This window comes from Syngnathus scovelli, chromosome 12 (genome assembly GCF_024217435.2).
Source record: "Syngnathus scovelli strain Florida chromosome 12, RoL_Ssco_1.2, whole genome shotgun sequence".
In the NCBI taxonomy this organism is placed as follows: domain Eukaryota; kingdom Metazoa; phylum Chordata; class Actinopteri; order Syngnathiformes; family Syngnathidae; genus Syngnathus; species Syngnathus scovelli.
In genome coordinates, this window is record NC_090858.1 from 12,803,868 (window position 1) to 12,826,176 (window position 22,309).

The 22,309-nt window shown below is 43.0% G+C and overlaps 1 long non-coding RNA gene across 4 annotated transcripts in view; it reads left to right on the forward strand.

Moving 5' to 3' along the window:
* The first annotated feature begins 856 nt into the window (after positions 1-856).
* The window catches only part of LOC125978125 (uncharacterized), a 97,544-nt gene continuing 76,091 nt past the window's right edge, over positions 857-22,309 (forward strand). For 2 of the 4 annotated variants that reach the window (XR_011087813.1, XR_011087815.1), the window contains exon 1: positions 858-1,048. This is a non-coding gene — a long non-coding RNA (uncharacterized lncRNA). Of the gene's footprint in view, positions 1,049-22,309 lie in introns of all 4 variants that reach the window. The other 2 variants (XR_011087814.1, XR_011087816.1) reach the window with 2 other exon arrangements.

Sequence of the window (22,309 nt, forward strand, 5' to 3'; positions counted from 1 at the left end):
GGCATATATTATAATTATGTAGAGCATGACTTTTGTAATGTGGGAGTGTTAAACATGAGTGTTTTTAGTAGATAAATAGTGACTATGGTTTGAGCATCCCCATAAACAGGCTTATCATCAGAGAGCAGGCAGAGAAAATTGTGTTTAATCTCTCGGTCATGTTTTTAACGTTTTTGTTTTCTTTTTATTTTAATTGTGTATGCTATTTTATGTTTGTATGGCAACCTTGAGTGCCTTGAAAGGCTCCTTATGAATAAAATGTATTATTATTATTATGATTAAACATTGCAACGCATCCATCCACTTTACAAAAACATACTTGGTTTAGATCAATAAACTTCTTGGAAATGCAGGTTTAAATTTTATGTTGTGTTGGAAATGCAGGTTCAAATTTTATGTTGTGTTATCAAAAGAGAGTAATAAGATCAAAATAATTTTTTACTGTATCGCTCCCTGTGTAGCATAATTGCCCTTTGTCGTGTTTGTTTTTAAAAAACAAGAAAAAAAAAACAGATTTTTTTGAAACACACATTGGTATTCATATATCGACACTGACAAAAACTTCATCAAGGGTGGGTCAACAAGTAAGCAAAAGCAAAAAGACCCAATAAAAATACCAGTGTGCATTCTAAAAATGTTTTTTATTCTTGTTTTCCAAAAACATTGACACAACTTAGGCAATTATACTGTGGCCAGCGATATTAAAAGTATGCAGAGCATGTCTTTTGTGATGTGGGAGTGCTAAACATGAGTGTTTTAAGAAGATGAAGAGTGACTTAGGTTTGAGCATCACCCCATAAACAGGCTTATCATCAGAAAACAGGCACAGAAAATTATGGCATCTCCTAAATCATCTCCTAAACGTTGCAACACATTCAGGCACACAAACACAAAATGTGCCACATCTCACTCACTGCCAAACTCTTCAGAAGGGAAATTGTGTTTTTTGTTCATCCAAACGGATCACAGATTTTTACGACATTTTTCAAATGTGAAATTTCTGGATGTTTAAGACTTTCCACAAAATCGAAGACAAAGTGCAGTTGAGGTTAGTATACTGTCTGAACTAAGTTACATAGTAGATATATTAATTCAAATTTTAAAATCAAGAGCAAATTACCTTTTTGCCTCCATACTGTGTGCAGAATTATTAGGCAAATCGTATATTTGAGGATTAATTTTGTTTTTGAACAACTACAGTGCTCTCAGTCAGTCAAAATGTTAATGAATCTTAAACTTGAATATTTAAGAGTAAAAGTGAGATTCTGGCTGTCTTGGGAAATTTATGTGTGCACAATTACTAGGCAACTATTAGTGTGCAGAATTATTATGCAAGTAAAGCAAAAATGGAAACGTTCCCATCTCACTTGTTATTTGCATTTGTTAAAGTGAGAATAATAATAAAAAACTAAACATTGACAAATTAACATTTAAAAGAAAATTAGTGACCAATATAGCCACTCTCCTTTTTAATAACATTTATACAACTTCCATCCATGGAGTCTGTGAGCTTCTTGATCTGTTGATGAATAAGTTTTTGTTCAACAGTAACCAGTTTCTTGATGTTCAGAGAGGTGTTCTGTTTTCCTTCAGAGTAAATCTCCCGTTTAGAAAGGGGCTACAAATTCTCAATAGGTCAGGTGAAGAAGTCTTCCGTGATCTTTAAGGCCTTTCCTGGCAAGCTACCAAGTGGAGACCGATGCATGCAACGAAATATTTTCCTACATAAAAATGATGGTCTTCTTGAAAGATGCAAACTTTCAACTGTACCACTTCTTGAAGTGTCTTCTAAAACCTGGCAGTTGGTCAATTTGAATTAATTTTTGTTTTGATTTTAGAGTTATTTTAAGTCCAAATTTAACTCGAAAAAGTCTAACCAGCTCATCTTAAATAATACCAGCCCATACCAATACCCCGCCTTCACCTTGCTAGTGTCTGATTTGAAGTGGAGTTCTGTGGCCGTTACTGATCCAGCCACGGGTCCAACTGGTCCATCAGGAGCCACTCTGATCTCATCAGTCCCGATCTTTCTAAAATCTGTCTACTGATATTCCCTGACCCAGTCTTCATGTTTTAACATGTATGTCTTGTTCAGTGGCCATCAGGTGTCAGCTTTCCATACCTTGGCCATGTCTCTGAGCACTAAACACCTTCACATTTCTGGGCACTGGGTAGATTGAAGTTCCGTGATATGGTAGCACTGAAGAATAATCGGTGCCTGGTAGCTTTGAGTTTTCTCAAATCTTTGGCAGTTAATTTGCGTTTTAGAGACATATAATGGAAAATCCACTTTTTTGCTTTTACCGTATTTTCTGGACTATAAGTCGCTCTGAAGTACAAGTCGCACCAGCCATAAAATGCACAATAAAGGAGAAAAAAAAACATATATAAGTCCCACCGGAGTACAAGTCGCATTTTTGGGAGAACTTTATCTGACAAAATTCAACACCAAGAACAGACATGAAAAGGCAACAACAGGCTAAACAATATGGTATGATAAAGTGACAAACACAAACGAGGAGCTGAGAACGTACCTGACGTAACATTAACAGTTATTCAAATAACTATAACATAAGCAACATGTTTATCAAACCATCCGTGTGATTCCAGATCATTAAATCCATCGAAATCTTCGTCCTTTGAGTAAACAACCGGAAGTGCATGTGGTGCTGATGTCGGACTCGTCGTCAGTTGCAATTCAAATTATTCCGCAGGCCTCTATAACTATATATAAACTATATCTCAAATAACTATAACATAATAAAAAATTTTATCGAACCACTCGTGTCACTCCAAATCATTAAATCCATCGAAATCTTCGTCCTTTGTGTCACTTAATAAAAACCAACCAAAAAAACACTGCTGACTCTGGAAGGACATGCGGCGCTGACGTCAGACTCGTCGTCAGTTGCGGCTCCAATTATTCCACAGATCTAAATAACTATATTGTAGCGTTACTACCCAAGTACCAGGCAAGTCGTGGGTTTGGTAACTGGCTCTTTATTTCACAAAACAAGAGTTCAACATACGAGCCAACACACAATGTGTGTAGCCCAGACATGGGCAAACTACGGCCCGCGGGCCACATCTGGCCCACGGGGCTGTTTAATCCGGCCTGCCAACCCTGAATAAATTGTATTATTAAACAATTTTTTCCAGTCATTTTCCCTGCAATGACTGTGTTCCCCCAGTAGATGGGGAACCGCCTGCGCATTTATTACCAGAAGCCGTGTCAGAAAGCTCGGTGCACACTCACAAGTGAGTGTACGTACTCAGTAGTACGGACACGCCGCACTCCGTGCTCTATTTCTATCAGTGCTGAATTATGAGTGCGGGCTCGGACGACAGCATTGTCGTAATTCGCGCGCTGAGTTTTCAGATACCGTTTTACGCCGTTTTACCCACAAACCTTCCCCTGGAATCCTTCCATTAAAATGAGTGGCCCAGGGAAAAGAAAGGCGGACACCGAGAGCCGAGTGTTTAAAAAAAGAGTGGACAATTTCACTCGACCTACGCGACGTGACGTTCAGCCACATGAACATCAACATCAACCTGTCACAGATCTAGGTTAACGGACCAACACCTCGGGTCTATCCCAAGAATTGCCACAACAAATTTTACTCCAGACTATGATGCACTAGCAAAAAAAAAGTGGGACCAACAACAAATGAAAATGAAGGGGAGCTTTTCAAGTTTGTTGTAAAAAAAAAAAAAAAAAAAAGCATTTTGAATATAATTTGTACAAATAGCAGCGATTGAAACTAGCGATCATTCTCATTTTCAAACAATGCAGGATGCTCAAGGATATTGATGCACCACCTGTTTGCAATTCATCTTAACTTTTAATGTTCTTAAGGCCGACTTTAAGGACGTGTTTCCCATTTCCTCACCTCTGTTACCAGGTGTTTGTGAATTTAAGCTCTGCTCTAGTTTTCAGATATCCGTCACCGGGTTTCCGTTTTGATTTCTTTATTTAGATGTATTCTTTCACTGATTCTTCAAGATGATGTATTTGGTCAGAATGTTTGCCGTTTGATGTGATTTTGCCTCATAAGATGAAAAATGTTCATAAATCTGACCTGCAGGCGATGAAGTGATGGAAACTGTTATTCATAATAACAGTGTCGTATTTAATGAGAATCACTGATAACAGTTTTTGGGTGAAATATTTTTTTTAATGCTGTTAATAAATGTATTTGTTTTCAAAAAGCTTTTTTGGAATATCTATGCTTTACTACCTACTAAAGACCAAAACCTTTTATGCAATGACCTTTACATGTCGTTTATATTGCTTCACACAAACACTACATCCATCTGCTCCTGGTTTGGCCCCCCTGGTCAAAATTTAGAACCCAATTTGGCCCGCAAGTCAAAAAGCTTGCCCACCCCTGGTGTAGCCTCACTCTAACAAAGCGCCTCTTTACATTTCCTCCGCCCTGCTGCTTTCACGGCCCCCCTTGGCAATCGGAAACGACTGAACTCTGCAAATATACAAGTTGCTATACTAAATAAACTATATATCAAATAACTATAACATAAATAAGTTTATCAAACCATCCGTGTCACTCCAAATCATTAAATCCATTGAAATGTTCGTTCTCTGTGTCAATATCTGTCCTCTGTGTTATAAACAAATCCTGACTCTGGAAGTCAGTGAATGGATTCAGACTCATTGTCAGTTGCGGTTCCAATTAATCCACAGGCCAAGCGCGACCTCATGCGGTTTAAAGTGTAAATAACATGTGAAGTGATCAACTATACTCGTGAGTAAGTAATGTGTTAATAATCAAGTAATAATGTGTTACTAATTTCACATATAAATTGCTCCTGATTATAAATCGCAGTCCCCCTGGCCAGACTATGAAAAAAACAGTGATTTATAATCCGGAAAATACGGTATATTGATTTTATTGTGCACTTGGAGTCTCCAAGATTGTCGAAAAGTGTAACCATGCGCGCATGCATGCATACATACATACAGGACTGTCTCAGAAGATTAGAATATTGTGATAAAGTTCTTTGTTTTCTGTGATGCAATTAAAAAAACAAAAAAGTCATACATTCTGGAGTCATAACAAATCAACTGAAATATTGCAAGCCTTTTATTATTCTAATATTGCTGATTATGGCATACAGTAGGGGTGTCAAACTAATTTTTTTCGCAGGCCGCATTGTAGTCATAGCTTCTTTCGGAAGGCCATTATGACTGTCAACCCAAATAAATGTATGAGCACCTTATATTATATACAGTAAAAGCTACAAAACAAACTGGCAAGTAACTCCTTTTGAAATCAGTAAAAACTGGTCAAATTAAAATATACATATATTATTAAAAGTGAAGACAATTTGCAATTCTAGTAATGACATGAATACAGCTTAAGAAAAAATATCAAAATATCCTATCTCAAAATATTAGAATATTTCTTCAGACCAAGTAAAAAAAAAATCAGCCTGTGGCATTGCTGAGGTGTTATAGATGCCCAGGATGCTTTAGCTCATTTGGCACTGTGGGCAGGTGCCAGATGAAAAATGTCCTCAGACTGTTGAGGGCCAGAGACAAGGCTTTCAGAGCGAGGGCCGACCTGTCCCGACGGTGTGAGGAGGGCGCTCGCCGCTATTGACACCCGTAAGGCGGCGGGCCCTGACAACATCCCGGGTCGAGCGCTGAAGGACTGCGCTGGGGAGCTGTCGGGTGTCTTCACGGACATCTTTAACGTTTCCCTGCAGCAGGCCATCGTCCCCTCGTGTTTCAAGGCTGCCACCATCGTTCCTGTGCCGAAGAAACCTGCACCGTCCTGCTTCAATGACTACCGCCCTGTGGCACTGACGCCCATCATCATGAAGTGCTTTGAGCGGCTGGTCATGGAGCACATCAAGTCCGTTCTCCCCCCCACCATTGACCCTTTCCAGTTTGCGTACCGTGCCAAGCGGTCCTCTGAGGATGCCATCTGCTCTGCCCTCCACTCGGCCCTCACCCATCTGGAGAGAAAGGACTCATATGTGAGGTTGCTGTTTGTGGACTTCAGCTCTGCCTTCAACACCATTGTGCCGCAGCGACTCATCTGCAAACTCGACGAGCTGGGCCTCAGTACCTCCCTCTGCAACTGGATACTGGACTTCCTCTGTCAGAGGCCTCAGGTGGTGCGTGTTGGCGACAAAATCTCCGCCAGCATCACGCTGAGCACGGGGACCCCCCAGGGCTGCGTGCTCAGTCCATTACTCTTCAGCCTGCTGACGCATGACTGCACTGCGACCTACAGCGACAACCGCATAGTGAAGTTTGCTGACGACACGACTCTGGTGGGTCTCATCACAAAGGGCGACGAGACTCGGTACAGGTCGGAGGTTGACCTTCTGACCACGTGGTGCAGGGACAACAACCTCCTGCTGAACGTTAATAAGACCAAGGAAATCATTGTTGACTTCCGGAAGGGTCACACAACACACCTGCCGCTGATCATCGATGGTGCTGTGGTGGAGAGGGTGAGCTGCACCAAGTTCCTGGGGGTGCACATCAGTGAGGACCTCTCCTGGTCCGCAAACACCTCGTCACTGGCAAAGAAAGCTCAGCGCCGCCTGTCCTTCCTGCGGAAGCTCAGGCGTGCATGTGCTCCTCAGGCAGTCCTGTCTACATTCTACCGTGGCACCATTGAGAGCGTCCTCACCAGTTGCATCGCTGTCTGGGGTGGTAACTGCACTGAACAGAACTTGAAGGCCCTGCAGCGCATAGTGAATACGGCTGGTAAGATTATTGGTGCTTCGCTCCCCTCCCTGAAGGACATTTACACCTCCCATCTCACCCGCAAGGCAACCTCGATTGCCAGAGATGTGAGTCACCCGGCTCACTCTTTGTTTGACCTTCTGCCCTCTGGGAAGAGGTACAGGAGCCTGCGCTCCCGCACCACCAGACTTGCCAACAGCTTCTTTCCCCAGGCTGTTAGGGCCCTGAACTCGCTACCCCCTTCTGCGTAGCGTGTGGCACTGTTGCGCTATTTTCTGGAATGTCTGCTGTACGCGCACTTGCTCCTTTTTTTTCTGCTCCTCTTATTTATTTATTTATTGTTGTGTTATTTATTCATTATTTATTCAGCACGCTTTTGTTATACTTGTTACTTGTTTGTCTGTTGTGAGCCATGTCTTGTCACCGTGGGATAGGGGGGAACGAAATTTCGGTTTCTTTGTGTGTCTTTGGCATGTGGAGAAATTGACAATAAAGCTGACTTTGACTTTGACTTTGACTTTTCAGCAGACGGAAGCATGTAGTGCTCTAAAATCTGCATTTACTCTGGACTTGATGAAACACAGTGGACCAACACCAGCAGCTGACATGGCTCCCCAAACCATCGCTGACTGTGGGAACTTCACACTGGATTTCAAGCAACTTGGATTTTACTCCTCTCCAGCCTTTTTCCAGACTCTGGTGCCTTGACTTTCAAATGAAATACAAAACTTGCTTTCGTATGAAAAGAGGACTTTGGACCACTCTGGAACTGTCCAGTGCTTCTTTTCCATAGCCCAAGTCAGACGCTTCTTCCGTTGTCTTGAGTTCAGAAGTGGCTTGACCATGGGAATAAGGCTATTGTAGCCCATTTCCCGGACACGTCTGTGTACAGTGGCTTTTGATACCTGGACTCCAGCTGTCTTTGAAGCTCCTTAAAATTCTGGAAGCGACTCTTCTTCACAATTCAGTTAAGGCTTCGGTCATCTTTCTTGGTTTTGCAGCGTTTCCTGACACATTTCCCCCTTTCAACAGACCTTTTGTGGATGTGCTTTGAAACTGCACTCTGTGAACAGCTTGCTCTTTGAGAAATTTCTTTTTGTGTCTTACCCTCCTGATGGAGGGTGTCAATGATGGTCCTCTGGACAGCAGTCAGATCAGGAGTCTTCCCCATACTTGTGATTTAGTTTACTGAACCAAGCTGAGTGTTTTTCAAGGCTCAGGAAACCCTTGCAGGTGTTTCGAGTTAATTAGACGATTCAAGTGATTAGTTGAATACCCTACTAGTATACCTTTTCATGATATTCTAATATTTTGAGATATATTTGAGTTTTCTTAAGCTGTATGCCATAATCAGCAATATTAAAATAATAAAAGGCTTGCAATATTTCAGTTGATTTGTAAGGGATTAATAAAGTTGAGTCTAAGTCTAAGTCTAAGTCTAAGTCTAATAACTCCAGAATGTATGACATTTTTTGTTTTTTTAATTGCATTACAGAAACTAAAGAACTTTATCACAATATTCTAATTTTCTGAGACAGTCCTGTACATACATACTTAGATACACATACACACGTGACCCCCGTGGGGACAAGCAGTATAGAAAATGGATGGCTGTATATTGTGTGCCATTATTTGAGCAAATGTTGATACCCTTAATATGAAGAAGAGGATTCATTGTTTTTTTATGCAGAAATGTTTTTAATGAATTGGATTAAATATATACATATAAAGTCACACAAATAGCCCCTCAACAGTCTATTCTTAGAATTCAAAGTTTGGGCAATATAAAAAATACAACATGCATATGAAATGTACACAAGGACAGCCTGTCTCTAACTCCAGTCCTCTGGGGCCGCATTCCTACATGTTTTCCAAGTTTCCCTTGTTAAACACACCTGATTCAATTATCAGGCTCCTGCAGAATGTGAGGATGAATCATTTGAATCAGGTGTGTTCAACGAGGTAAACTTGGAAAACATAGGAATGCTGCCCTCTAGGACTGGAATTTGAGACCCCTGCTGTAGTGCAACAAACCATTTGTAAAGTTTGTTTTGAGCTTAGCAGCAATATAATGGTCTCAATTCCCCATAATAACCCATACTGATTTCTCAAGAAAGAAAGAACAGACCACCTGCTTTTATTTCTAAAATGGATGCAATATCTGCTTATCAAGCAGTGCTTGATGTTTATTGCAGTCTCCCAAGATCCTTAGACTTAGACTCAACTATATTAATCCCTTGGGAGTACTCCTTCAGGGAAATTCAGGCCCCAGCAGTATCCATACCACAGAGCGGGTTTACAAAAGACACACAGATGGCATGAGTGCAACTCAATAGGCCCTCATAAGGCTGCCATACAACGGCGCCACAAAGAAAGCCAGAAAGTGCGAAAGATAAAAGCCATCAAAGCAAAGCAAAGCAAAGCAAAGCAAAAAGACAAAAGAAAAAAGTAACAGTGCCCAACCAGCACCCCTCAATATCAGAAAACACCCCAAAACACACAAAATAGCCTCCACGGGGTCCACAGACAGGTGTAAAGGTAGTCCAGTTCAACGGCACCCAATGGACCGTGGTTGTGAATCGGTGAAAACATCACAAAGCAGGCAAACGTGTGAGCAGCGTAACCCTGGGCACCCAGTCGGGTCACGTGCAGATGGTCACCACGGGGCTAGCACGGCGAAGGTCGCTGGTTCTGACGAGCACGAGGGAGCACAGGGGTCGCGGGTGCAAGGCAAGGGACCCGGTCAGCGTCAGCCGGATAAGCAGGAAGCCGTCGTAGAGGTACGCCGGTCTCGACCGATGTGCGCAGCCATCCCGGTGCCAGGGAAAAAAAAAAAAGAAAATCACATCCAAAGCGATACCGAGGTGTGGTAGAAGGCACCAGCATCGCCGAATGGACAAAAAGACAGAAAGAAAAAGGAGAAAAGAAGGAAATAAAGAGAAAAAGAGAGAACACTGCTAGAAAGTGTTGTAGTTTTGCTATGGCAACAGTACGTGAAAAGAGTACACATTTTATTCGTCCAAAATGAGCCTTAATTGCGCAATTAAAGAAATGAATGACAATAAAAGTGGGTTGGATTAATCGTGTAAATAAAACGTTTAACTGACACCATTAATATACAGTATACGTACTAACTGTTGAATTAGTAACTGAATTACTCCTTCATAAATGTAGCTAGTTGCTAGGGAAAGTAATTATTGCATTACCAAATATTACATTATTTTTTAGCAGGTGTCAATACAGCTGGATAGAGTAGAACAGCATAGATCAGTCTTTCATTTAACTTACTATTTATTGAACAACAATGTAAAACTAGAATTTGCAATTTGCGCAGCGCAACCGCAGCGCGACGAGCGCTCACTGTCGCATTCCTTTAAGACAGACTTGGGCAAATTACGGCCCGCGGGGCACATCCGGCCCTTTGTGCGTCTCTGTCCGGCCCGCATGAGGCCAATCGTAAATTATATTGGATAACTACTTAATTTAAAATATATTTTAAAAAAAATTGTGTCGTGCATGCAATACAACTATTTTGCTTTTATTTTGAAAGGCGTCGCACTTCCGTGTAGCGTACGTGTATGTGAGCTGTGCGTGAAGGTGAACAGTGCGAAGTAATGCTGCCCGAGAAATGTGTGCTGACCCTCAGAAAAGAAAAGTTGACAAGGAGCGCCGTGTTTTGAACAAGACATGGACTGCCAAGTATTTCTTTACAGAAATGAAAGGTAAAGCCGTGTGCCTGATTTGTGGTACACATGTCGCTGTGTTTAAAGAATATAATTTGAGTCGCCACTACACGACCAAGCATGAGAAAAAATACATCTGTCTGATAAACAGGGCGCATCAGAGGCTGATGCATTGCTAGCAAACCTGCAAGCCCAACAAGGACTTTTTATCAAACTTCACACCCAGAGGTGCAGCGGCTTTGTCATTTGAGGAAAAGTTAAAGAAGTTTAGAATAAATTGTACTGATTAATGAATGTTTTATTATTTGACCTATACACCACAATTTCACATAGCTTAATAGAAATATAAACAGAATAATTGTATTCTTCTAATTACCAGTACCAACTATTTAAAAGAAATAATTTAGTGCATTTTACAATGGAAGAAAATTGAGCAGGTTTAAGTTATCGTAGGTGTGGCCCTCTTACACAACTTAGGTTTTTCATGTGGCCCCTTGTAAAAATTAATTGCCCACCCCTGCTTTAAGAGCATCTTTGTGTTTTAGGATGGCTTTACTGCTCCCACTTGCTTTCTTTGGAGGCATGATTACGGGTTAATACAATCCTCAAAGTAACGAAAATACAATAACAACGGAGTCAGTCGGCATCCGGGCCGCGCGGTCAGGTTTTCTCGGGTCCTCCCGGCTCATCTCGTGAGGTTCGACCTCCGAATTTTGTTCGACAACCGAAGCAAAAAAATTTCAAATTTTTTGTTCGAATTCCGATTTGTTCGAGAACCGGGACGTTCGAAAACCGAGGTTTGACTGTAAAATAAATAGATGCAGCTCACTGACAAGTGCCGTTATTTGAGCTACTTTTAGAACAGTCCTTCAGTTAAAGTTAAAGTCCCAATGATCATCGTCACACACACATCTGGGTGTGGTGAAATTTGTCCTCTGCATTTAACCCATCCCCATGTGATTTTGATCCATCCCCTGGGGGAGCAGTGAGCAGCAGCGGTGCCGCGCTCGGGAATCATTTGGTGATCTAACCCCCCAATTCCAACCCTTAATGCTGAGTGCCAAGCAGGGAGGCAATGGGTCCCATTTTTATAGTCTTTGGTATGACCCCGCTGTGGTTTGAATCCACAACCTTCCAGTCTCAGGGCGGACACTCTACTACTAGGCCACTGAGCTCAGGCAACTCATGTGGTCCTCACGGGCGACCTGGTGCCCGCGGGCACCGTGTTGGTGCCCCGTGCTTTAGCTACATCTATATATGTTACACACACACACGCATTATAGTTATATAATTATCCATTATGTTCTGGTTGTCATTTATACTATTAATATAGTATTTCCATGTTTGAAACTATTAATGTTTTAATGATAATGTATGCAATTATATGATTTAATATACATTTATACACAAAAAAATTATGTATGATAAAAAATTAGAAAGTGACACTACTTCGCAGATTTTCCCCTATTGCTTGGTCTTGGAAACAACTATCCGCAATAAACGAGAAATTACTGTATTGCAAAGTTTTAAATTTTAAAATTGAAAATGTGGAAATTTTGGTAAGTCAGATGTTTTGGAATAGGTAGGTTTAAGATGATCAGTTTAAAGTTGCAATTGGTTGAATATGTCAAAAAATGTAGGAGGAAAAAACTTAACTTTTTGGAATTTTAAAGGTGAAAATGTGATATTTTGATGATTGGGGCACTTCCAGTTCAATTCAGGGCACTTCTGGTTTGATTGGGGCACTTCCAGTTCAATGTGGGGCACTTTCAGTTCAATTTAGGCCACTTCCGTTTTGTTTTGAGCACTTTTGGTCTAATTAGGGCACTTCCAGTTTGTTTGGGGCACTTCCGATTCAATTTAGGGCACTTCCAGTTCCATTTGGGGCAATTCCGGTTCCATTTAGGACACTTCTGATTCAATCTTGGACACTTCTGGTTTGTTAGGGGTACTTTCGGTTCAATTTGGGGCACTTCTTATTCATTCTGGGGCACTTCCTGTTTGTTTTGCTGCATTTCCGGTTCACTTCCTGTTGATTTTGTGGCACTTCTGGGTCTCTCCAAGATGGCCGCCGCACTGTGGAAGTGGGGGTGGGGGTTAGGGTAAGTATAAGGTGAAAAGTTAAAAGTTGGAACGGGTTGAATCGGTCGAAAAATGTAGAAGTTAGACAGGAAGAGCGGAATGGGTCCAAATACCCCTATGGGTCTGGTAATGGAGAAATGTACAAACCGGATTTGGTTGAAGTTGGGAAATTGTGTAAAATGTAAATAAATCCAAAATACAACGATTTGAAAATCCTTCTCAACCGCTATTCAATTGAATACACTACAAAGAGAGCATATTTAATGTTCAAACTGATAAACGTAATTGTTTTTTGCCAAATAATAATTAACTTCGAATTTAATGGCTGCAAAACTTCAAGTAGAAGTTGAGAAAGGTGGCAAAAAATACTGAGAAAGCTGAGAAAAGCTCATCAAAAACCTATTTGGAACATCCCACATGTGATCAGGTTAATTGTGTACCATGATTGGGTATAAAAGGAGCCTCACCAAACATGCTCAGTCATTCACAAGCAAGGATGGGGCGAGGTTCACCACTTAGTCCACAACTGCGTGAGAAAATAGTTGAACAGTTTAAGAACATTTCTCAAAGCAAATTTGCAAGGAATTTAGGGTTTTCAACATCTATGGTCCATAATATCATCAAAAGGTTCAGAGAATCTGGTGAAATCACTGCACGTAAGCGCCACGGCCGGAAAGTAAGACTGAATGACCGTGACCTTCGAACACTCAGACAGCACTGCCTTAAAAACCGACATAAGTGTGTGAAGGATATCACCAAATGGGCTCAGGAAAACTTCAGAAAACCACTGTCAGTAAATACAGTTAGTTCATCACTACATCAGTAAGTGCGGGTTAAAACTCTACCATGCAAAGCCGTTTATGAACAACATCCAGAAACGCCGCCGGGTTCTCTGGGCCCGAGCTCATGTAAAATGGACTGATGCACAATGAAAAAGTGTTTTGTGGTCTGATGAGTCCACTTTTCAAATTGTTTTTGGAAACACTGGACGTTGTGTCCTCTGGACCAAATAGGAAGCGGACCATCCGGACTGTTATCAACGCAAAGTTCAAAAGCCAACATCTGTGATGGAATGGGGGTGCAATAGTTCCCATGGCATAGGTGACTTACATTTCTGTGGAGGCAACATAAATAATTAAAAGTACATACAGATTTTGGAGCAACATATGCTGCCGTCCAAGCAACGTCTTTTTCATGGACGCCGCTGCTTATTTCAGCAAGATAATGCCAAGCCACATTCTGCACGTTTTACAACAGCGTGGCTTCGAAGTAAAAGAGTTCAGGTTCTCCCCTGGCTCGCTTGCAGTCCAGACCTATCTCCCATTGAAAATGTGTGGCGCATTATGAAGCGTAAAATGCGACAGGGAACACCCCAGACTGTTGAACAACTGAAGCGGTTCATCAAGCAAGAATGGGAAAGAATTTCACATGAGAAGCTAAGCGAATTAGTCTCCTCTCTTCCAAAACATTTATTGAATGTTATTAAAAGGAAAGGTGATGTAACGAAGTGGTATACATGCCCTTTCCCAACTTCTACTGCACGTGTTGCAGCCGTGAAATTCTAAGTTAATTATTATTTGAAAAATAAAATGAAGTTTATGAATTTGAGCATTAAATATGTTGTCTTTGTAGTGTATTCAATTGAATATAGGTTGAAAAGGATTTTCAAATCATTGTATTTTGTTTTTATTTACATTTTACACAATTTCCCAACTTCAACCGAATCCGGTTTGTAGAATGGTAAGGGGGATAAATTGGAATCAGTACGCATAAGCTGAATAGCAGCAGAAAAACGAAATTTTGTAAAATTTTACGGAAAATTTAAAGGTGAAATTTTTTAAACGTGGCAATTTTGGGAATGTTGAGAATCCTCCCCAAAGTGAATTGAATAAGGTGAAGGATGTGAATTCCAAATGGGAACAATGTAAACGTAAAATGTTGAATGTGCCATTAAGAATGAATGGGGGAAATTTGGCTGAATATTTGTGAATTTTGGGAAATTTAATAAATAATAATTAATAAAATTTTCAATTAAAAAAATGGAAGCACATGAACATTTGGAATATGTTGAAACTGGAATGGGGTGAATCGAATGAATTATGTGGACATAGTAGCATGTCAAAAAAGTGCGAGGAATAAAAGTAGAATAACGTGTGAAGGCCTTCACCTTCACACAATGAAGGCTTTCGCCTTCCCACAATAAGCATACAATAAATAATAAATTGTCACACAACTTCCAAACATTTGTTCACATCAGCTAGAAACGCACACTGCACACTTTTTCATGTTTTAAGGTAAAACTCCTCGGATGAGAGGAAAAAAAATGTGAACAATGTTGCTGTCGAGTTACATCGTGGATAGAATGGTAAAAGATGGTCCGTGAGTGTGTATTGGATTTGGCCCACACAAATTGGCTAAGGTGAAATTCCAAATTTCAAAGCTTGACGTGGAAGACCTGAAGAAGGGGGCGTGAGTAAGGGTTACTTAAAAGTTAGTTCTTCAAAATTAAGTAGTGTTAAATTGGTAAAGGGGAATTTGTTGGTTGAACCAGTAAACCTCCATTCCCGTTCCAAATTTCACCAGAAGATGGTGCCAAAGTCAGATTGACCTAACATAGTAAATTAATAGTTTAAAAAGTCATCGATTAGATGAAGACTTGTTCTGAAGCACAGCAACACACAATTTAGGATTATGTTATATTATTTTGTTTTGCTATAATATACTTTGAAACTGCTTTAATATCTTAATTTGCTAACTAAAGAAGCCCATGCTCATCGTTAGGGATGAGAATGCGACATGTTAATCACAGTTAGAGTAAGCTGCAATATACTTTATTTTATTCTGCTTTGCAATATTGTATAGTTAGTAGCAACTTGAGCAGCATCATAGCACTGATGTTTCATTTACACATGAATGTGTTAAGAGTTGAGTAAGGACAAGGGGTTGACAGTGATATCGTCGGTGGAAGACTGCAATCACACGCTTGAGCTTGACCTAGAGGTCACCAGCTTGTCAAAATACGTTTTGAAGCTGCTTGAGTGTTGTAATCTGCTAACTACGAGAATCCACGATCATAGTTATGATTGTGTTAAATTGATTATTGTGAAAGTATGTGTTAATATTGTCACGATGTTTATTCAGTATCAAACATGTATGTAATATTGATGTTCCATTTACACATGAATGTATAAATGTGAGCGAAGACAAGGAGGTGGAAAGGGTTAATGGTGATACTAAGTGGTAGAAGACTGAGATCCCACACATGACCGTGACCCGAGGTCACGTTCATCCAGTTGAGATCTAAACAAAATGCTGTTTGACGGAACACAAGTCAGAGAAAAAAGATTTGCAAATGTCAAGTTGACGGACAGTTGACAAGATTTGGAAGTGGGAAACAGGATGAAGCATCCCTGAGAAAATTGCTACTTCCCTGAGAACATGGTCACCTCATCTGGTTGAATCCGGTTGAGACCGGCCGAGATGCAGGTGCAGTCTATTCTGGAAGCATTTGGGTCGTCTGAGGCAAATGTATGACATCATGGAAAAAAACTGGTACGTGACCAAGCAGGCATAGTACCCCCGAACTGAACTGGTATAAAAAGCTTATTCATTAAATTTGTACTTTATAATCATTTAATTTTGATTAATGATTATTTTGATCTTTTATGCTTTAAATCTCTTTTGTTTCTCTATCATAGTCATACTGTAAACCGTTCAGTTCTTTTTAAAATGAAGACAGCTTTAATCCTTGAAATCAGGGAGTGTCAGAATCTGGTTCGAAAACTTGAGCTCAGCTAGTGTGGGTGCACGCTAGTGTAAATAAACGAGTTCCTGCGGTCTTAACAAAGACAGCTAAATCTATTCCGAGCGGTTAACAAAAGCCCCAATCATTATAGCAAAGAAGAGCCGCTGAAACGGCCGCGATCAATTTGATCCCGGGTCTCGAAAAGGAATTACTCAACACCGGGATCCTGTTGCTTTAAGAAGGGACTGGGGTCCGGAAATGACAGAATTAATCTAACAATAGATTAGTTACCGTAGTTATTCTAATTATCGCCCGTATTCTAATAATCGCCCAGTGTGTGTTAGCGATGACATAAATAAAAAACACTGATACCTCTAATTATCGCCCATGCTGCTAAAAATTCCCCCCAAAACTTACGTTTTCCTCCGCGACCGCATGCCGACGTAATTGCGCAAGTTTAAATATGACTCATTTGATAGCACGTCGAATGTCTCTTTTAAATGGTTTTTCTCCATAAACTATGATACAATTACACTCGTCACTCCGCTACAATATCCTCACACAATTACGTTATCGGGGCGTGCGCTCGAACAAGACGATCGAGATAACATGACGTGCACAACATGTGATGTGCGACGGTAACGTGTCGCATCGATGGAGTGTCAATTGCCCCACCCCGCTGTTAGAGGTAGATCAAAACAGCCGCTGTTCTAGTGTTAAGAACTGAAGGAATGGGGTCAAAATACAAAAACAGATATGGGATCCTGTTGCTTTAAAAAGGGACTGGCGTCCGGAAATGACGGAATTAATTTAACAATAGATTAGTTACCTGAACAGCGGTTAGACACGGAACAAATCCTCCTTTCAGTCCAACAGGCGAAAAATAAACAAGAAAAACCGAAAAACATGCCAGGTATGCCAAGTTCCTCATGCGAAGTCGTCCAAGCATGCTCCCGTTTTGTTTTGTCCCGATATAGGTACAAAGAAGTATTGTGCAGCTAGGAATGACCACGGAAGGCGACTATTATAACATAGAATAAAAAATGCACATCAATCATACATTTTAATAGCCTATAGAAACTTTTTAAAAAAATAAATAACTAAAAATAAATAAATTCCAAATCATAGCTATATCAGAAACGTGGCTTGACAATGACAAAATAAAATATGTTGTAGAATCGGATGGCGACGAAGAGCCACATCGTCGCCATATTGTGCGTTGAAGGACGCTGGCTATTGATTTGTACGGAGATAATCTGCCTGTCCAAATTTGCCACAGCTTATGCGGTCCAAGGAGGTGGAGCTTCCAGGGCTGCGAAGGACCCAGCCTTCGAAATGGCCTTGGAGGACACTGCCTGTGAATTTGGACACTGCTACTTTGTTTGTCCTCTTCGGAGATCCGTAGCAGGGAGATGGCGGCCATGTGCAACACGACTAAGATGAACCATGTGCAACAGATACTGTTTATTTAGGGAATGCGAAAACAGGAAAAGGGGAAAAGGGTATTTGGTAGGGTTTAGGGTTTCTGCTGGGAACGTCTGGCGGAATCCCCTGTCAGGAAGAGCTTCAACTCCCACCTCCGGCAGAGCTTTTCCCACGTCCCGGGGGAGGCGTGGGACATTGAGTCCGAGTGGACCATGTTTCGCGCCTCCATTGTTGAGGCGGCCAACCGGAGCTGTGGCCGTAAGGTTGTTGGTGCCTGTCGTGGCGGCAATCCCCGAACCCGCTGGTGGACACCGGCGGTAAGGGATGCCGTCAAGCTGAAGAAGGAGTCCTATCGGGCCGTTCTGGCCTGCGGGACTCTGGAGGCAGCTGACAGGTACCGGATGGCTAAGCAGAACGCGGCTTCGGCGGTGGCTGAGGCAAAAACCCGGGCGTGGGAGGAGTTTGGCGAGGCCATGGAGAATGACTTCGGGACGGCTTCGAGGAAATTCTGGTCCGCCATCCGGCGTCTCAGGAAGGGGAAGCAGTGCAACATCAACACTGTTTACAGTGGGGACGGCGTGCTGCTGACCTCGTCTCGGGACATCGTGAGTCGGTGGGGAGAATACTTCGAAGACCTCCTGAATTCCACCTACACGCCTTCTATTGTGGAAGAAGGGCCTGGGGACTCTGAGGCGGGCTCTCCAATCTCTGGGGTTGAAGTCACTGATGTATTAAAAAACTCCTTGGTGGCAAGGCCCCGTGGGTGGATGAGATCCGCCCAGAGTTCTTAAGGGCTCTGGATGTTGTGGGGCTGTCATGGCTGACACGCCTCTACAACATTGCGTGGACATTGGGGACGGTGCCTCTCAATTGGCAGACTGGGGTGGTGGTTCCCCTCTTTAAGAAGGGGGACCGGAGCGTGTGTTCCAATTGCAGGGGAATAACACTCCTCAGCCTCCCCGGTAAGGTCTATTCAGTGGTGCTGGAGAGGAGGGTCCGTCGGGAGGTCGAACCTCGGATTCAGGAGGAGCAGTGTGGCTTTCGTCCTGGCCGTGGAACAGTGGACAAGCTCTACACCCTCAGCAGGATCCTCGAGGGTGCATGAGAGTTTGCCCAACCAGTCCACATGTGTTTCATGGACTTGGAGAAGGCGTTCGATCGTGTCCCTCGGGAGGTTCTGTGGAGGGTGCTTCGGGAGTACGGGGTGCCGAGCCGACTGATAAGGGCGGTTCGGTCCCTGTATCACCGATGCCAGAGTTTGGTCCACATTTCCGGCAGTAAGTCGGATTCGTTCCCAGTGAGGGTTGAATTCCGCCAAGGCTGCCCTTTGTCACCGATTCTGTATAACATAACTTTTATGGACAGAATTTCTAGGCGCAGCAGAGGCGTTGAGGGGGTCCGGTTTGGGGACCTCACCATCGCGTCTCTGCTTTTTGCAGACGACGTGGTGCCGTTGGCTTCTTCAGGCCGTGATCTCCAACTCTCACTGGAGCGGTTCGCAGCCGAGTGTGAAGCGGTCGGGATGAGGGTCAGCACCTCCAAATCCGAGTCCATGGTCCTCGATCGGAAAAGGGTGGAATGCCCTCTCCGGATCGGGGATGAGATCCTGCCCCAAGTGGAGGAGTTTAAGTATCTTGGGGTCTTGTTCATGAGTGAGGGGAGGATGGAGCGTGACATCGACAGGCGGATCGGTGCAGCGTCGGTAGTAATGCCGACTCTGTACCGGTCCGTTGTGATAAAGAGAGAGCTGAGCCAAAAGGCAAAGCTCTCAATTTACCGGTCAATTTACGCTCCTACCCTCACCTATGGTCACGAGCTATGGGTCGTGACCGAAAGAACGAGATCCCGGATACAAGCGGCCGAAATGAGTTTTCTCCGCAGGATGTCCGGGCTCTCCCTTAGAGATAGGGTGAGAAGCTCGGTCATCCGGGAGAGACTTGGAGTAGAGTCGCTACTCCTCCACGTTGAGAGGAGCTAGATGAGGTGGCTCGGGCATCTCATCCGGATGCCTCCTGGACGCCTCCCTGGGGAGGTGTTCCGGGCATGTCCCACCGGTAGGAGACCCCGGGGACGACCCAGGACGCGCTGGAGCGACTATGTCTCTCAGCTGGCCTGAGAACGCCTTGGGGTCCCCCGGGATTAGCTGAATGAAGTGCCTGGGGAGAAGGAAGTCTGGGAGTCCCTCCTGAAGCTGCTGCTGTTACAGTTTTGCACACTCCAACTTATTTTGCAAGAACCAAACAGGAGACAAGTAAGTCCTTTTAAGCACCTGCAGGTGGAGAGTCCATTCATCGCTTTGTGTACAGGGATGATCGAATGAAGTCTGACTCAGGCCTCTTCCAGGAGCATTTTTATTGAGAGAAAGAGCGGGGGTGAGAGTGTGGGTCAGAGTAGACAGGATGGGGCCGAAGCCCCTGGCCTGCTGATCAAAGCACAGCAGTCTTTCACGATGTTGTGTGAACAAAACAACTTTGATTGCTTCCTCTGCAGCTAGTCAATCAGTTCAAAAGATCTTAGCACTTTGTTCTACTACTTTTGTTAAGACAGGACAAGCGAGTTTATTACAGGTTACATTCCAACATAAGCATAGGATCAAACTAATCTATCAACCCTAACATATCCCTCCTGTTTATCATATGATTATGTCAAACCCCGATCAATCAAACACAATTAAGAAAACACACATGACAACAATAATTTCTAGTGAAGATGAGTTTTTTTTTGTTCCTCAATACTCCAGTCCAAAGTTATTGTATGAGTTAAAAACCTGCGGCCAGATAATTGCAGGAAAAGCCTCACACGGTCCCTCTGCCTTAGGCGACCAGAATGTTATCAATAAAAAAAATAATAAAAAGAAAAAGAAAAACAGAAACAATACATCATTCTCCCCATCACTTGCGAGGCATTTTCGATGGTCAAATCATCAAGTTTCCGTAAAATAATGCTGAGCTAAACATGCAATCCACGTTTCGCAGCACATTATAGTCATCAGATCCGTCATGTCCTAGAAGTTGTATATGCACTTGTGCTACGGTAGAAGACACAATCCTCGTCACAGCAGACTTCAAACATGGGATAACACAGGACGTAAATAAGCACAACAATACCAGCACAGCAAGCACAGGAGTCACAAGTTTTAACAGCAACTGCCACCAAGCGCCAGAGAATAGCCATGAAAAGAAATCCCATTGATGTGGGATTTTATCCTCCGCCATGGCCTGCTGTAAATTCTTCAATGAGTCCATGGCATCTTTGATGTGCGTGTCGTTATCTCCTGGAATGTATGTGCAACAGGAAGTTCCAATGATGTGGCACACACCACCTTGTGCTGCAGTCATCAAGTCCAGAACCATCCTGTTTTGCAAGACCATCAGCCTGATAGCCTGAATCTCTCTATTTTGTCCATCTTTGACTTGCAGTGAGAGATTCACAAAGGATTGAAAACGATAGTTCAGTGTCTCGCTGAAGAGAGATTGTTTTCCAACTCCGATCCAAGGAAAAAGCGCATGAACAACTTTGTCTCCAGCGGACCATACTTTATGATCGTCTGGAACATTCGCACCCCAGACAGGGTCGTGGGGGTCAAAGGTTGCAATTGCCCTGCGTCGACGTCCAGAAGAGTTGTGTGCTTTCATTAGCTGATGATGTTGTATTTTGTAGGTGTGGTCTGTCACCCACACTGGTGCACACACTCCTGTCCAGTTGGCGGGCAGCATTGGATAATCCTTGTGACCACAAAGCCACCAGCCATTCTGTATGAAGTATGTTCCGTTTGATGGTGCAGCCACGTTGGTCGGAGAGCCCTCACCACCTGAAATGGCTCTCTTATCCTGACACTCAGCGGTGATGTTCAAAGCTCCCATCCAGTTTCCTCCTTCCACAAGTCCAGGGCGGGAAGGGTCGGCAACACTGACTGTGACAGCACGGTGTTGATGTCCAACTCCTCCCATGGATGCCATACATTTTGCTTCAGTGACATTCATTGCTCTGGCCTCCAAGTGAACTTGTGTCGAGGAAGGAGGAAGTTTGGAACACACATAGCAACCCTCCTGTGTGTGTGATCTCACAGTCAACTTGACGTACCGGTACCAAGTGTTGGTTTTGTATGTGTTTTTGGGGTCCCATGACCAGTCCTCAAAGTTCTCATCGTGTGACCATCGTTTTCCACAGTCAACATTGTCACTTGGTCTGTTCAGATGAGTCCATAGACCATAGCACGCTCCAACCACAACGCAGCAGAGGATCCATCTGGCATATGGAGCCCCGTTGCTACTAGGATGGCAGAGACACCGGGACATCCCCTCGCCTAGCGGAGTGGGGATTGATGGATTCTTCACCAACATTGAGACGCCCCACCCTAAACGATGAGGCCCCTTTGTAGTTAGCCTTAAGCACCACTCCGAATTAGGGGTCCAGCACTCTCTGCAACTTGCAGTGGCTGAGGTGAATCCAGCTGGGCCGTTGAGAAATCTTTATTGTGGTCGGTGTAGACAGCAACACTTAGACTGGTCCCTCCCACCGTGGACTCGCCCAGTTCTTTCTTTTGATGACTTTGATGTAGACCCAGTCTCCTGGCTTGATGGGGTTGTCGACCTGTGAGGAGGAAAGATCAGGCGGCAGTAAATTTGCATTTGACACCTTTGTCAGTCTAAG